Genomic DNA, 16,642 nt, shown 5'->3' with positions numbered 1-16,642 from the left:
AAAATCAAAACAGACAAAAAACTTTATTTCCGACTGTTCTGTTGTCCAGCTGTAAAATCTTTACTGCTTACAAAGCGTTTTTACAGTCTTGATATAAAAACAGCTGCCTAATTCGAAGGGCATGCATATAATACGCACGCCATTTTATAATTATAACCAGACACAAAAAGGTACCGAAATGAAAACTACCATGTTAAACCGAGTTTTGAAGCTGTTTCTTATGTTTGGAGTGGCTGTCTGCATTAAGTAAGAGCTTTGATTTCTCTAGCATGCATAGCAAACAAATAAATATTTTTTTACAGCGCTGTGGCCCTTGGTGCAAACAAAGCAGATGCCGGAACTGGTAAGTAAATGTAGTATACATGTATCACAATAACTTATACAACATAAATTTGACGATGCTGTATGTCGGGATAACAAACTTTTCAGAAACTAAAAGTATGCATTAATGACATAAAACGGAAAAAATCCCATATGCTTTACGTGTCGTCAAAGTTGTAACTTTCGTACAATTCACACAGATCCAAATGGAAAAGGCACTACAAGATGTTATTTCAGGTAGGCTAACGTTGCCTGATTTTACATTGTTCAAGTTTAATGTTGGGAGATTTGATCGATAAGCACTAACATAATTAATCCTGTGCAAATATCTTTTAACTAGGCAAAAATACAAAACCCGAAAATCACGAATGCTCACGCACAGAGGAATGTTTAAAGAAGTGCCCCGTGGGTTACGAGGAGGATGAACAAGGTTGTCCTGACTGTAGCCGGTGTAAGATAGAAGGTACATTTGAAGGCGACAGCAGTGTCGAAGGTAAGTTGGATTAAAATCGTAATGCCTCAAATAAGGGGTCTCATCAAGGCAATACATAAAAAGCCTTATTGGTCAACAACGCTTCTTCACAACAAACACACAATTCGAAATGTACATCAAACAAAACTGCGCTTTTTGAACCAGTCTGCTGCTGCACTGTAACCAAAAGACATGCTACAAGCATTGCTCTATTCCCAAAAATATCTAAAAAATGAACAATCTGCTCTAGAGTATCCAAACTTTGGGTTAACATTGACACAGGCCAGGAAGATTTGAACACAGTGTTGGATGCTTATGGTGCAGATAACGAAGGAACTAAACGACGCAAACGAGACGCTCTAAAATCCGGTCTCCATCCATGGCCAAAAACAGACGATGAGGTCGACAATAACGGTTTAGGTAAAAATATAAACTATAATCTATCGTTGCCTTCTATAAATACAATTCTGTTTTGACAAAATTGATACTCTTCTACTTGGTTGTAAAAAGAGACATGCTTTATTTAACAAACTTTTACTCAGCACGTTATCAGTTGCAAAGCCCCGAAATATGAAATGTTTTTCGACATTTTAGGTTCTGCACTCAATGATTACGTGGACTGGGGAACCGCTTATCTTATGTATACGTGGTTCATCTATGGTTAAGTTAGGTCCTACGTTGTGTGGATACAATTTAATCAGCTGCAGTTTCAGTTTTAAGCCATATGTCACAACAACTAACAGCAATGGTTTGATAGTCTTGGGTGATATTTTCATACTGCATTTTTAATGTCCAAAGTATGTCAAATTATATTAAATACAAATATAATTGCACAACACTTTAAAAGGCACATTCGATTTACATCACAAGATTTTGTCGCACAAAGACATTTACGTCATCACGGTGGGAATCCTTATCACTCACAAAATAACTTTAACGGCGTGAATAAATCGCTTTTGTCCTGACCAGCAACCCTAATTGAACCGCCTAACCGTCCTTCGCATGCGATTTGGGTCGGTCACTGGAAGTGTAATTGTACAAAGATACAAATAATGGGATAACTTTTTGACTATTCCGTAAAACCAATAGATTTCGGGTTTCAAATCTATAGAGCTTTATAAAAAAGTTTAAACGCTTGAAAACATGTTTTATCATAAGGTTATGACGGAAACACTTCTGCATTCGGATGAATAGCCGACGTTAGCAGCCATAAGCTTTGTTCTTCTCGTTTGTTGCCAAAACATAGTTCCATAGAGTTTAAATGGTTGTAGGATTTCTTAAAAATCATCAAGCTAATGTTGCTTCATAATATTAACATTTGAAAACAAGTGAATTTTTTCTGCGTAGTTTTACAAAAGAGCGAAAGTGCTAAACAGATAAAAGTTTGTTTCCGACTGTTTGTGGTGCTTTACTAATCCTTTTATCCTTTTACAAAGCCTTAATTTTTTTCGAAAACAACAGATGTTCTGTGGACGTTTACATATTTTTGCGACATTTTTTGCAATTACAAAACAGTTTTATACGGTTTATGTAAGTGAACCGCAACCCTCTAAAAAAACGTTTTTGATGTATAAGTACGTTATGTTTTCTTTATAACGTTGTGGACATAGTAAGTAAATGAGTAAACTCGGCAAAAAATTGCATAAACAAGCAATAAACGTCAATCAGACGCCCCCAGACCAGAAAAGATGCGAATGAGGAGACAATATTTGAACTTCCTTGCAAGATAGTTTACTATGATGCCCAAGGACTATATAGCTCTATAGTTCTCCAATTTGTAATTTCTAATACTTGTGTGCGACCATGCAAGCAGTACTAAACCCATATATAAATATCTACATAAATAAAAATATTAGTGAAATGACACCACAACCAACAACGCTTGCCATTTAATACCGTTTCTGAGGTAAAGAAATCCACACTAAAATATTGAACATAATTTTTGATATTTGGAGCAAAAAATTTGGAACATTGTAAAATTGATGATGCAACTAAGCACATGCGCACACGCTTTTTCCAAAAGACTGCTATCGTGGCATAATTTTCCATTAAAAAGCAAACGGCAAAACGAGTTTTTAACATTGTACAAATTTACTAAAACGTGTGCGATCTGCAAAAACACTACACCAAGAAACTTAAGATATAAGCCACATCAGCAAAAATATGAATCAAGCAATCCCGAAAAGACGTGTACGAAAATCTTCCAATGAGAAGAGTTTGGAATGGTATGAGAAAATCTAAAACGCTGTTCACTAATGTTTAGCATAATATTTTATGAAGCGAAGACTGTTTGGATGAAACTCGTAAACAACCATAAGGTCTTTGTTGCTGGATTGTTGCCAAAACAGAGTTCTAAACGGGTATAAAACGCCGTAGTGTTTCGTAAAAGTTGTTAAACATCGTAAGACAATTTTCTACGTAGTTTTACAATAGAACCAAAACAGACAAAAAACTTCATTTCCGACTGTTCTGTTGTCCAGCTGTAAAACCTTTACTGCTTACAAAGCGTTTTTTACAGTATTGATATAAAAACAACAGCTGCTTAATTCTGAGGGCATATATGCATAAAACGCAAGTCATTTTACATTTATAACCAGACACAAAAATTAACCGGTACTAAAATGAAAACTACAATCTTAGGCCGAGTTTTGAGACTGTTTCTTCTGTTTGGAGTGGCTGTCAGCATAAAGTAAGAGCTTTACTTTCTCTAGCATGTATAATAAACAATATACTTTTTTTTCACAGCGCTGTGGCCCTTGGTGCAAACAAAGCAGATGCCGGAACTGGTAAGTAAATGCAGGCCTATACATTAATTACAATAAGTTATAAGCTTATAATATAAATTTGCAATGCTGTATGTCGGGATAACATACACTTTAGAAACTAAAAGTATGGAGTAACATGACAAAAAACTTTCACTCGGTAAATCTTTCCGAAAAACATCCCATATAGGCTTTGTGTGTCGTCATAATTTTTTACTTTCGTATAATTCACACAGATCCAAACCGCAAAGCAATGGAAAAGGCACTACAAGCAGTCATTTCAGGTAGGCTATACGTTGCCTGCTTTTACTTTCTTTGTGACAATTTTTTACCCTGGGAAGCAACATCATATTTGGATAGATTGAATCAATATGTTACCCTGTTTGCCTTGGCTTTATGGGTAAGCCCTAAGATGTTTAATTCTGTGCAAATATCATTTAATAGGAAACAATACAAAACCCGAAAATCACGAATGCCAAAGCACAGAGGAATGTTTAAAGAAGTGTCCTGTGGGTTACGAGGAGGATGAACAAGGTTGTCCTGACTGTAGCCGATGTAAGGCGGAAGGCACTTTTGAAGGCGACATCAGTGTTGAAGGTAAGTTGGACTAAAATCCTAATGCCCTAAATAAGGGATCCCACCAAAGCAATACACAAACAGCCCTCTTTGTCAACCACTTTTCTTGACAAATGTCTAGGTTTCGACCAAAAAGTCAGTAGTAACTTTTAGACTATAAAACTGTCTTCAACAAACACGATTCGAAAAATAAATCAAACAGATCTGCGCTTTTTGAACCAGACTGTTGCTACACTGTAACCATACAACATGCTACAAGCATTGCCTATTTAAAAAAAATATATATTTGAAAAATGAACATGTGCTCTTGAGTATCTAAACTTTGGGTTAACATTGGCACAGGACAGGAAGATCTGGACACAGTGTTGGATGCTTATGGCGCAGAAAACGAAGGAACTAAACGGCGCAAACGAGACGCTCTAAAATCCGGTCTTCATCAATGGCCAAAAACAGACGATAAAGTGATAATATATTACGAGATCGACAAAAACAGTTTAGGTGAAAAAAATAGAAACTATAATCTATCGTTTCTTTTTAAAATACAATTTTGTTTTAACAAAATTAATACTCTTCTACTTGGTTATAAAAAGAGACATGCCTTATCTAACAAACGTTTACTCGTGTTATCAGTTGTAAAAAACCCGACTTGAGAAATATAAAGTATTTTTTTCGAACTTTTTTAGGGTCTGCACTCAACGATCGCGTGAACTGGGGCATCGCAGAGTTTCATGCCAAAACCTGCATTGAATTTGCCGGAAGAGAAGGTCAAGAAGACTACATACGGTTTGAAGGCGGCGAAAAATGCTCGTCCCATGTCGGCAAGAAGGGAGGGAAGCAAGTGGTAAACTTATAACTAATCCAACCGATTTGCATAGATCATAAACTCGTCGCTTTAAAGCGAAACCAAACACACAAAAACTATGTAGGTTGTTGCTGAAAAAAGTTTTTTTACGACAAAAAAGATAAATAACGTCTTTGTAATAAAAATAGTTATTACGAGCAAAATGATTAATGTCAGTACTTGCGTGTAAAACATCACAACGTTTCGACAAAAGCATCAAATACGGGCTTTAGTTTTTGCTCAGAATATTTAAAACCCTGCAATGTTGACTTTAGAGTTGTTATTTTCACATCCCCAGTTCGAAAATATCTACACAAAGTCATTGATTTTTTAACCTTTACAATGAAGAAATTTCACATAATACCTCATGCGTAAACGTTCGGCCAGATTCAGCTACACGAGAACTGCGCACACTCGAAAGGGACCGTGATCCACGAAATCATGCACGCATTGGGCTTTTGGCATGAACAATCGAGACCGGATCGTGACGATTATGTCGAAATATGGTGGTATAACATTAGAAACGCAGGTATGTCGTTGTTTTATATGCACCAAATAATTGAGCATGGAAACACTAAGAAACAGCGTGTGTCAAGCAATTTTAAAATGTATTTTGCCTCGTTACAACTTAAATTTGTTTGCAAGTTGAAAGCAGAGTTATATAAACAAAAACAGTTACTTGTTAATTTTGTTGTTCACTGCCATGTGGTGTTGGCGTTGTAAAAACTCATGCATGTCATCAAAAACTCTGGCGATAAACCAAAATCATGTGCAACATTATTTTATCGTGTGTTCAGGTGTAAATTTTCAAATTCGAAGTAGAAATGAGTGGGATTCCTTCGGCTCTCCGTATGACATTGATTCAATCATGCAATATGATGGTTACGCTATGGCAATTGACCCTGATATTCCCACAATCACCAATAAAGCGTAAGTTTAATATTCTTGTCTGACGTCCATAAAAGTGTAGTATTAAAGTTTCAATGGGCCAACACATTTGTTTGTGTTACCTTCGGGCCGAGTATAACCTTCGCAAAAACTGAACGTCATTAATGCAAAATCCAAGCATTGCGCTTTGTTCCATAACCAAATTCTACTATATAGAGCTCCAAAAATACATATACAATTATACCCAAAAAATTTGGCAAGTGTCAAAATATTGTTTGAGACCTGAAAATAATCGCGGAAGAAAAAGTATAAATTCCCGCCACTTTTAGTTCTGAAATCCCTACCCTGGTTCTGATTTCACCGGCTAATGTCCCTGGACTGTATCGCTTAAAAGCACTAAAGTGAATTTTTAAGAATCATGGTGTTCTTTTCAGCACATATTCAGCGGTTGAGGCCCAACGGGTCGGTTTATCCATTCAAGATATCATTCAGATCAACAAAAAGTACGAATGTGGAGGTAAGTTTAAAAACCATTAAAAAAAGGAATAAAAACGAATATGGGTAGATTATTCTTTTTAGTATTAAGCACATTTTTTACTATGACCAGCCCGTAATGTACAAAATATTTCACATTATATTAAAACCGTAGTAACTACTATTTTTAACGAATAACATCGTGAAACTAAATGCAAATTTATCAGAACCACACTTAAAAAAACTTGTTTTTCAGTGGTGGAATGCGAAGATAGGACGTAAGTTTTCTTTCCGATTATTGTGTAAATGTTAACCAAGCTAATAACCAAACTAAACGTATATACAAACTTTTTAGGGTACTGAGCAATCTGGTTAATCGCTTACCCAATTTGCAATAATCGTGTATGCTACTCGGATTATGTGATTAAGCTGGCGATTTTTAACAAGTGATAGGCTACAGTTACACTATTCCTATGCAATTGAACGAAGCTTGAAATTGCCTGGATTGGCCTGATTTTAAAAAACAAAGTAAATTTAAGTCAACAAAATTCGGCCAAACTTGCAGTTACTCCTTATTGATATATTAACGCACTTATGGTTCGAACATATTTTTAACAACGCTAAACAAAAACGTTTGACTTTACAGAGATATGTGTTACGGTTGGACGCATCTATGCCATTCCCGTCCGGCACTTATGGCATATTGGTGCCCGAAGACATGCAGACATTGCTAGTCAGGTATAGGTTTGCTATCATTATTTGTTCAAGTTGACTTCAATTGCATGTGATTTCTGAACGTGCTAATTTCATATTACTCCTAGCAATACAGTACAGGTGTTAATTTAAAGCAGAGTTCAGTTACTATTCACATAAATAATCACATAATATGCACGTAGTTCACGTCCAAACAGACAGAACTAAAATAAACAAATGACAGTAACCAAATTCGAAATGTGTACACTTGCAAATATATATGTTTTTGTTTCAGTCGTCTACAAAACGGAAGTGGGTAGAAACAAAATCGATTCCACCCAACGTGTTGACTCCAGTAAAACTTTGTATTTGGATTGTGTATACTGTACTCATTTATACTTGGAAATAAACAAGATGTGGTTGTAAGTTTACTCACAACAAAACCACCCAACAAAAAATTATAAATTATAGCTGACTAAGCAATAAGCTTCATATTTAGTCCCGGAAATGTAGCCACATAAGCAAAGGAGAGATATCGAGTTACAAACATTAAAATAAAAGGTCAAACTGCATAAAAATGAATAGCCGACAAAAACAGTAACAACCTTTGTTTTGCTCGTTTGTTGCCAAAACAGAGGATCCTTGTCGTTTGGTTTAAAGAAATTTTTTTTACAACAAAAACGTTATTTAAACAATAACAACGCAGCATTATCTCAGTATTCTTAAAGACAAACACTATCAGCTTTAGGTAACTAACTTCAAGTAGCATCTGCAGCGACCTGATCACATTTGCAGCGAGGTTGAAACAAAACCTTTAAAACCCAATGCCAAGTATATCGAGTAATAAACTTTTTTCTCTAATGAAACGTGGAAAACTACGCATAAAAAGTTTCTATGCTCCACCATTTACGTCGTAATTGAACAACAGTCGTGTTACGTCACCATTAACACAATATTTCCGTCAAAGGCACATTCGGTTTACGTCACAAGATTTGTCACACACTACCATTAACGTCATCGCGGTGGGAATCCTTATCGCCTACAGTTTTAACAGTCTAAATCAGGGGTGGGCAACCTGCGGCTCGCGGGCCGCATGCGGCCCTTCAGTAAAGGTTGTGCGGCCCGCAGAGATGCTTGGATTTCACAAGTACTGGCAAACGAGTCCAATTATTACATATTTTTGAGCTAATTAATGCACCTTATGCTAGTTTTCTGCGACCTGGCAAAATGTGGCTAGAATCAATCACGAATTTTACTTGTAGTTAAGCATATTTGGTAAGAAACAGAGCAAAATCACTTTGTATTATACACAGGTGCGGCCCGCGACCCAATTTTGACATTTGTAATTGGCCCCACAGTAACAAAGGTTGCCCACCCCTGGTCTTAATAATGCGCCTTTGTCCTGACTAGCATCTCTGATTGAATGGCCTTAACCGTCCTTGGGTCACTAGAAGAATGTTTGTTTAAAACCAAATTATTGGGATAACTTGCTGACTTTTCTGTCATTTGATTTCTTGAGAAATTTCTAACCGCCAACCTTCAGTCTATGAAGAGTTTCGTAGTGTAACCAACTCCACTGTGCACTTCGCGTTTCTGCTGTAGCTCGCTGTATGTCGAGTGTATGTTAACACATTTGCTTAAATCCGTTAATAATTTTTTGCTAATATAATTCTAATGATATAAAAGCAGTGGCGCTTTACTTGACATCGGATATTAAATAAAGTCAAGTTAGTCAAACCAACAGAAATGGCACTCACATGCGACTTTATGTCTATTTCTAGCTGCATGATATTAGTGAGACAACAGTAAGTTTTTCAACGGCACATAGGCCGCAACATGCAGCAAACAAAAAAAATCACCGAATTGCCTACTTTGTTTTGATACAAATCATTCCGAAACGCTATTACAATATAACACGAACAAACTACTTGGTAAGTTTTTAGAACATGGCAGTAAATTTTTATTTAAAAATTGGATCAAGTTAATGAATACCGGTTCTTTTCTGTAAGTTTAAAGCTCAAGACCAACGATCAGCAACCTGCGATACGCAAACTTAGATAACCGACCCGTAATCATTTCCTTCGGATGTGCCCCACGCTTAACAACCTTGTTAGTTGCCTTTAAAACGAAAATTGGACACAGCTTTAGGTACATACATGATGTGTGCGATACGTTCAACCTACGTTTTTTGGACCGAAATAACGTACAATACAAGATTTAACAGTAAATTGAAGGAATAAACAACATTTTATTACAATTTGTTTAATCTCGAAGCATACCAGCACAAAACAAACGTAAAACATAGCTGACTTGACACAAAGCTTAAATTACAGTCCCGAAAACTGTGTGCAAATAATGCTGTTAAAGGGGAGATATTGAGTTATTACAAGAACGTAAAGCCTAGTGATAAAGCCAACAAAAACAGTCGTAAGTCTCGTTTTACTTGCTTGTTGCTAAAACAGATCCATGGGGTCCATAATGTCGTAATATTTAGTAAAAGTTATTAACCAAACATTGTAAAAATGTCTACGTAATTTTACAATAGATTCAAAACAGACAAAAGCTTGGTTGCCGACAGTGCTTTCTTTCAGCTGTCAAGTTAGTTGTGGTGCTTTACTGCTCACAAAGCGTTTTGTTTTAACCCGTGACGAAAAAAAGCGTTTTGTTTTAACCCAGTTTCACTTATAGTCTTAAGCATTGCAAAATTTGTGGTTTTACTAACTTTGGGAGGACAAGTGCCACATTTAATTCACCAAGACAACTGAATGGCTTCAATTGGTAAATTTCACTAGTAAGCCAAACGCGACTAGATAATGCCCAAGTCACAATTTCATAAAGGTTGTTTATTGTGTATCTTAGATTGTTGGCTTCTACAGTTTTCCATTTCTGGCCGCAATAACTTTTTTTTTAATTTTCTTTCAGATATTCAAACTCTTGAGTTAAGTGGTACAAATGCATTTGCTCTTGCTAGTAATGAATAATGTTTGTCTAGAGAGCCTTTAAAATAATTTTACTGTAAGTGTAAGAAAACAACAAATGCGAAGCTGGCGACTATTTGCCATCTGGTTGCAAACAAGACTATTTATCAGTTTTGTCTATGTCGGAAATATAATTTTGCTGACAAAGCACAAAGTTCTCGACAAAACAGTGTTCCTAGAAGGTCGAAGGATTTCGTAAAATGTTTCCTGTTGTTTTATTCATTAATAATATTAGACGTATAGGAAGTTTTTGTAGTCTGGGTGCAAGCACACCCAGGAACTTATTTGTAAGAAATGAGCAGGAACTTATTTTTCTTTTGTAAAAGGTTTGGCTGTTACAAACGAAATCATTTCAACTTGACTGTCATGACAGCTACTGAAATGGTGACCAATGTTTCAATTGTTTGTTTGTTTCTGTTGGTTGTGAGGGCAAGGTAAAAGATTGTTTTGAATTACTTTCCTACGGTATACATTATTATATTCGGGTTTTTATTTTTGTTTTGTTCACAGCCACGCAAAAATTGACCAAATTAAAAGAGAAAAAGATGATGGAACCGGTAAGTGAACGATTAAAATGCAATCAAAACGTCTTATGATTCTTTGAAAGTAAATTATACGCGAAGTAATCGATGGTAAAGGACTTTATATCAATATATTCACCACAAACTGCATAATGGCATAAAAATCCACAATCTTTAAAAACACTGTAAGGATTATTCTACACAAAACACCAACTAATTGTTGAGTTGTATAGCTACATGCACATTTTGATTTTTGACATTTTGAACAGAGCCGAATTTTAAATGGAAAAAACTCTTCAGGAAATCTTTTCAGGTATGTAATTGTAAGTTTTTGCGCATGTTAAATTTAAACCACTTTTGATAAGCTTTATACAAGTTATATTGGAGACAGAGTTACACAGCTATAAGTATAACTTTTGTGTTTTGTAATCCTCCTATGTAAAACACTTTGCACGTATACCACGTAAAATCGCTAGATTTGGCTAATAGTTACGAAAGGTTTTCAAAATAACTTAAATTGCCCTCACCACAGGAAACAAAACACTACCTGAGAAGGAGGAATGCCCAGGCACAGAGGAATGTTTAATGACGTGTCATGTGGGTTACGAGGAAGATGAACAAAGTTGTCCTGACTGTAGCCGGTGTAAGACGGAAGGCATATTTGAAGACGACATCAATGTTAAAGGTAAAAAAAGTTTTAACAACCACACTTGATATGTGATACAAAATCTCGGCTTCGACAGAAAATTCTTTTGATTCTTAGAGATAACAAAATACTTTACACAAACATACGAAAAAAATTGTTTGTTTTTTAGCCATTTCAGATCTGTTGCTTTGTCACGTTTGGGTGACTCAACGCTGTGCTTTAAACGTTACCTTAAAAAGCAACAGTTTGAACCAGTGATTCCCGACCATGGTGCTATCGTGATTTCAAAATGGAATGCGAATACGCGACCTTTTATTCAAATTCATCTTGGATTTTTTATTTTCCTCAGACGTACCAAAAATAGGCTACATGAAAAACAAACACCAAATGAAAATTTGAGAACATATTTCTGTAATTCGTTAAGTAAGGCACCACGAAATACCAAACACTAAATTTATTACAGTGGCTTAAACAGTTAAAAAACTGTCAAAGAGCTTGTACCGTACGTAGTGAAAACATTGTTCGTATTTCTAAAAGTTTTGTTTCTATTAAGCTAGAAACAGTAGGTTGTACAAGTCTAACCATCGCCGTGCGGCAAAGTTTAAAAAAATATTCTGTATAAAGCAACGTGCCAAAAAGTCTGGAAATCACTGTGTTGTCCAAATCCGGAAACAATATCTGCACTTGAAATAGGAGCAAAGGCCTGTTTTTTTTGCAGGAGAGGAAGATTTAGGGGCCATTTTGCATGCCTACGGAGCAGAACACAATGAACTTAAAAAAGCTGAAAGAAGCAAACGGGATGCTACTAAATATGGACTTCGCCAATGGCCCAAAGAAGGAGACTTTGTGAAATTACCTTATGAAATCGATAGCGACAACTTAGGTAAGAAAAAAGCACATTAAAAGCTACGGTGAAGTAAAAAGAGACATAAACAATATGGAGGAAAAACTTTATTGATATTACGTAGTATGATATGTCAAATTTCAATACCATTTTAGTTTATGACAAATGTAGTGACCCACGCATTTGTTGTAGGGGGATGCTAAAACTAACATTTGCTCATGCCATCATAATAATATCAGTGATCCTATGTTTCATTTGGTTTGCAAATCAGATCCCGAACAACCCTAAGCCTATAGGCATTCATGCAATCATGGTTAAACCCCGACTTTAATTGAACCTTATTTTTCAAGGCTTCAAGGTCACTAAATACATCAACTCGGCAACTTCAGCGATTCGCATTGTAACGTGCATTGATTTTGTTAGGCGGGAAAATCAGTCTGACTTTATATGGTTTCAACACGCACGAGGATGTGGGTCATACGTGGGCAAGATGGGCGGCAAACAAGTGGTAAATCCCTGGTTTCAAATAGATCACTTACTAACCATTTTCACATAAATAAGGAAAAAACACCAATAACCTAAAGTGATAATCTCTAATAAACAAAACCAGACCAAAACGCAAGATACCCCTACTGCGCAACTTCTCCGGGAATCGTGATCCACGAAATAATGCACGCACTGGGTTACTGGCATGAACAATCAAGACCAGACCGTGATGAATTCATAGAAATAAAGTGGGATAACCTCCCTCGTTCGCGTAAGTCTTTTATTCATTTGCAACAACTTTCATTTTTAACACGCAGGTCCGTAAACAAATCGCAAGTTACTAAAGATACTAGGGTTAAAAAGCACTGCAGAGAGAATTACGAATGCAGTCGCCCACAGCTAGCCCGTTAAATACCTTTTAGCAAAACCCCTTCGACTTTTGTTAACATATTTTTTTTTACCGCGTCCTTAGGTGTAAACTTTGCAAAGCGAAGTAGAGAAGAGTGGGATTCCTTCGGCTATCCGTACGACATTGATTCGGTCATGCATTATGGTGGGTACGCTCACGCATTGGATCCTAATAAGCCCACAATCATCAATAGAGCGTGAGTTAAATAAACTTTTATCACAATCCTGTTGTACTTGACATTAACATGATGTTCATATTACAAAAAGTGTCATTTGCCAGGACCTAAAATCCAGCCTCGATTTCGCTATTACCGAACAGTAATTTCAAAAGTTTATCCAACTTAAACGTACACTTGTCTATTCAACAACACTTAAACTTCAAGGTTTTATGCTCAAAATAATTTTTTTGGTTTACATAAGGTACAATAAAAATGATGTTTTTTGGAATACTAGCAAAAACAATTTGCTAGCGATCATTAGGGGTTTTGGTTTTTTGCAGCACAAACCGACCAGTCCTGAGCCAAAGAGTAGGATTGTCCGTTAAAGATATATATCAGATTAACGAAAAGTACAAATGCAAAGGTTCGTTTGTAAATTAGACAATTGAAAAAAAAAAAAAACAATATGGAAATCGGCTATAAAGTGGGCATGTAAATAAAAAATAATTTAACAAACGTGCCGTAAAGCACATATATTTTCTAACTTTTAAATTAATAATACTATAATGCTCTAAAAAAATCTTTTTTGGCAGAAGCGCAATGTCTGGACAGGACGTAAGTTTTTTGTTTACTTTTTTTGAAAATACGTTGCGATTGAAATGCCAAGAATGCCTATTCACCACACCAATAGCTAATTACGTAACTTTAAAGAAGCTATGGGTAGAATTTTAAAATCAAATCTAACTTAGTATTGCTCAAATGGGTTAAAACGTATTTGATGACTCATTGGGATGTGTAGCATTTTTTAAAAATGTAATAACGTATATCCTAGTTTACATATATCCTGGTTTAAAAAAATATCTTGATAAACAACAAAACTAGCACTATTCGTTTTCAAGTTGTTTTGGCATTTTACATCAATCAACTGTAATTTTTAAAACTTCCAAAAAATTACATAAACTTATGTTCCAAATAAGTTTACTTACAGTGTTAAGCTACAGTTGTTGTTTTTCTGCTTTTAAGATTAATACTTAAAACAAGTGAAAGATGACGATGTATTTGGATTTACAGAACAAACTGCTCCGACAATCTGAAATATTGCGAATCTTGGCGCGATGGTATGGTTTACTGGTGCCCGAAGTCATGCAATTTTTGCTAGTCATGTGCGATTTTTGACTTTTAATTTTAATCTGAAGGAAGCCGGCAATTCTACCATTAGCGTTACAAGTTTAAGATATGCACATCGGAACTTTCATTTAACTACGAGAAAGCAAAATACGCTTTAATTTGACCTAACTTTTAAGCCAAACTAAACTAGTTTGAGATTGTTTAGATGACTATATAAGTGGCACATTTTAAAATCACGATTCTTAAACCGCAAAAATAGCACTCTCACCGTCGACACAGCAGAAAGGACCTATTATGCACTTTTGTGTTTCAGACACATACAAAATGAAAAGGAACAAATATAAAATCGAATTTTCACAAGAGACTTTTGTATGTATGATATGTTTGTGGTACAGAACCCATTTATACGGAAATAAACAATATGTGGTCGTATATTTTAAATTTTTTTTTCACTCACAACAAATCCGCCCACAAGTCCAGTTTAGCTATAAACTTTGTCGAAATTGATTTTGAAAACTGCTTTTAAGACTTGACAAAAGCAACAAATGAAATATAAACACATTCAAAGGTGGTACAAAACCTGTAAGTTTCAAAGTAACTTTTAAACAAACTGCACATTCGTCCATCTATTGCTAAAGTTTTGAAAGTCCTACGTTTAGAGGAAACAATTCAATCAGCTGCATTTACAATAGGTGTAAGCCATATGTCACAAACAACCAATAACAATGGTTTGATAATCTTAGGTGATATTTTGATGTAGCATTTTTAATGCAAACAAATCGCGTTAGTGCAAACTTTTATATGCAAAAACTTAAAACCTTCAAATGCATATCGCCTTTTTGCTTTGTATCATAAAAAAAACACGTTCAGTAACCGGGCCAAATTACTTACTGGGAAAATCAACAATTTTAGACCTCTACAAATAAAAATACGTAGACACCTTGACAGGTACATCACCCACACAAGCATAAAGCTAAATTTAAAGATCAGCGGTGCGCATATACTCTACGCAATTTTTTCCAAAATCAGATTTCTTAACAAAGGTTTTTTTTTGCACCAGAACCGAACAGTCTTTCACACAGAATCAAGGCATACATAGGATACACAGTAATTTACAGCCGTTACTCTTTATTCGGGTAATGGATTACCCATATTATACAATAACTTTGTTCTCAAGGTTGGACTCTTTATGCAAAGACCTAACTGTTTTTGGCTTACGTAACTGATATACATGATAAAAATCCTTATAAAAGCCTACAGTAATAAAGTTTAGTAGATAACAAAGTTTTACGTCCGCCAGTACAAAAATGTAAGTAACCAACGATTTACCTTGTATTGTTGTGTCCGCCGGGTTCTCGTACGTCCTCGTTATAACTTTAAAGAGAATAGTTGTTTTCGTTTAAGTTTTAGACCTACAAAGCAAACAGACCAAGTTTAATACAAACACAGCAGCGGACTACCGTGGAGCAAAAAAACATTGTTTAAACCACTAAGTGGTCGTGGTTGTATAATGCAAGCTGACACAAATTGTTTCCGGAACAGGTTTTGTGACCAAATTAGCCCACCACGAGGTGCAGTGGTCGTCATCCACATACCGATTGCGTCCCACATGGTGAGCTATACTCCCAGTACGGCGTACCAACTAATCCTATTGCAAGTTAGTAATTCCAAAATAATGCCAAAAAAATATGCTTTGTAAAATTCTGTTCTGATTCGTTTTTACTGGACACCACTTGGAAACATTTTTATGTGATTTACGCGGCATACAGCAATGGTTATGTCATAAATGCGGTTCAGCCAATACACGTTGTAAAAGAAGAAAGAGGAAAAGCTATTTTAGCCAACTGAACAACTTTCTTTACACTTCTCGGTCTGACCTAAGTTGAATATGAGCAAATCACGTACGCTCTAACTAACAGGGGTTCCCAACCGGTGGTACGCGTACCACTAGTGGTACGCGAAGGGTTTTCAGGTGGTACGCGAGTAGCTTCTGTTTTGTTCACAAAAACCTCAATTTGCAACTTTATATTTTGTTGTCTGGTTTTGTTTTGTTTGTCTGGTTTTGTTAACAAAAAAAAACAGTCCCCAGGTCTATTGTCATTGTTACGTAACTATTCCTGTTGTTTCGTATCATTACGATCTTCAAAATACAGGTCATGTCAATTCTCAACAAAAAGCATAGTTAATGAAAAGCCGAACAACGCTGCGGCACAGTGGGCGTTAATTATGTCTAATGATTGCTCTTATAGATACATCTGAAGATAGCGTTGAATGAAACATGATTCAAACAAATTAGTTGTTCTGCAAGAAGTGGTACCATAGAGCAGGGGTCCGCAAATACTTTTTGGCGCGACCCTAAAAAAATTGCTCTAAATTCTCGCGACCCAAGCATTTTCGCATGTACGGTTGTGGAAAATACTAATCAACTAAATATCAATGTTAAGGC

The sequence above is a fragment of the Phallusia mammillata genome, chromosome 7, assembly GCF_965637545.1.
Source record: "Phallusia mammillata chromosome 7, kaPhaMamm4.hap1.1, whole genome shotgun sequence".
NCBI lineage: Eukaryota > Metazoa > Chordata > Ascidiacea > Phlebobranchia > Ascidiidae > Phallusia > Phallusia mammillata.
Note: the sequence above shows the minus strand (reverse complement) of the source record.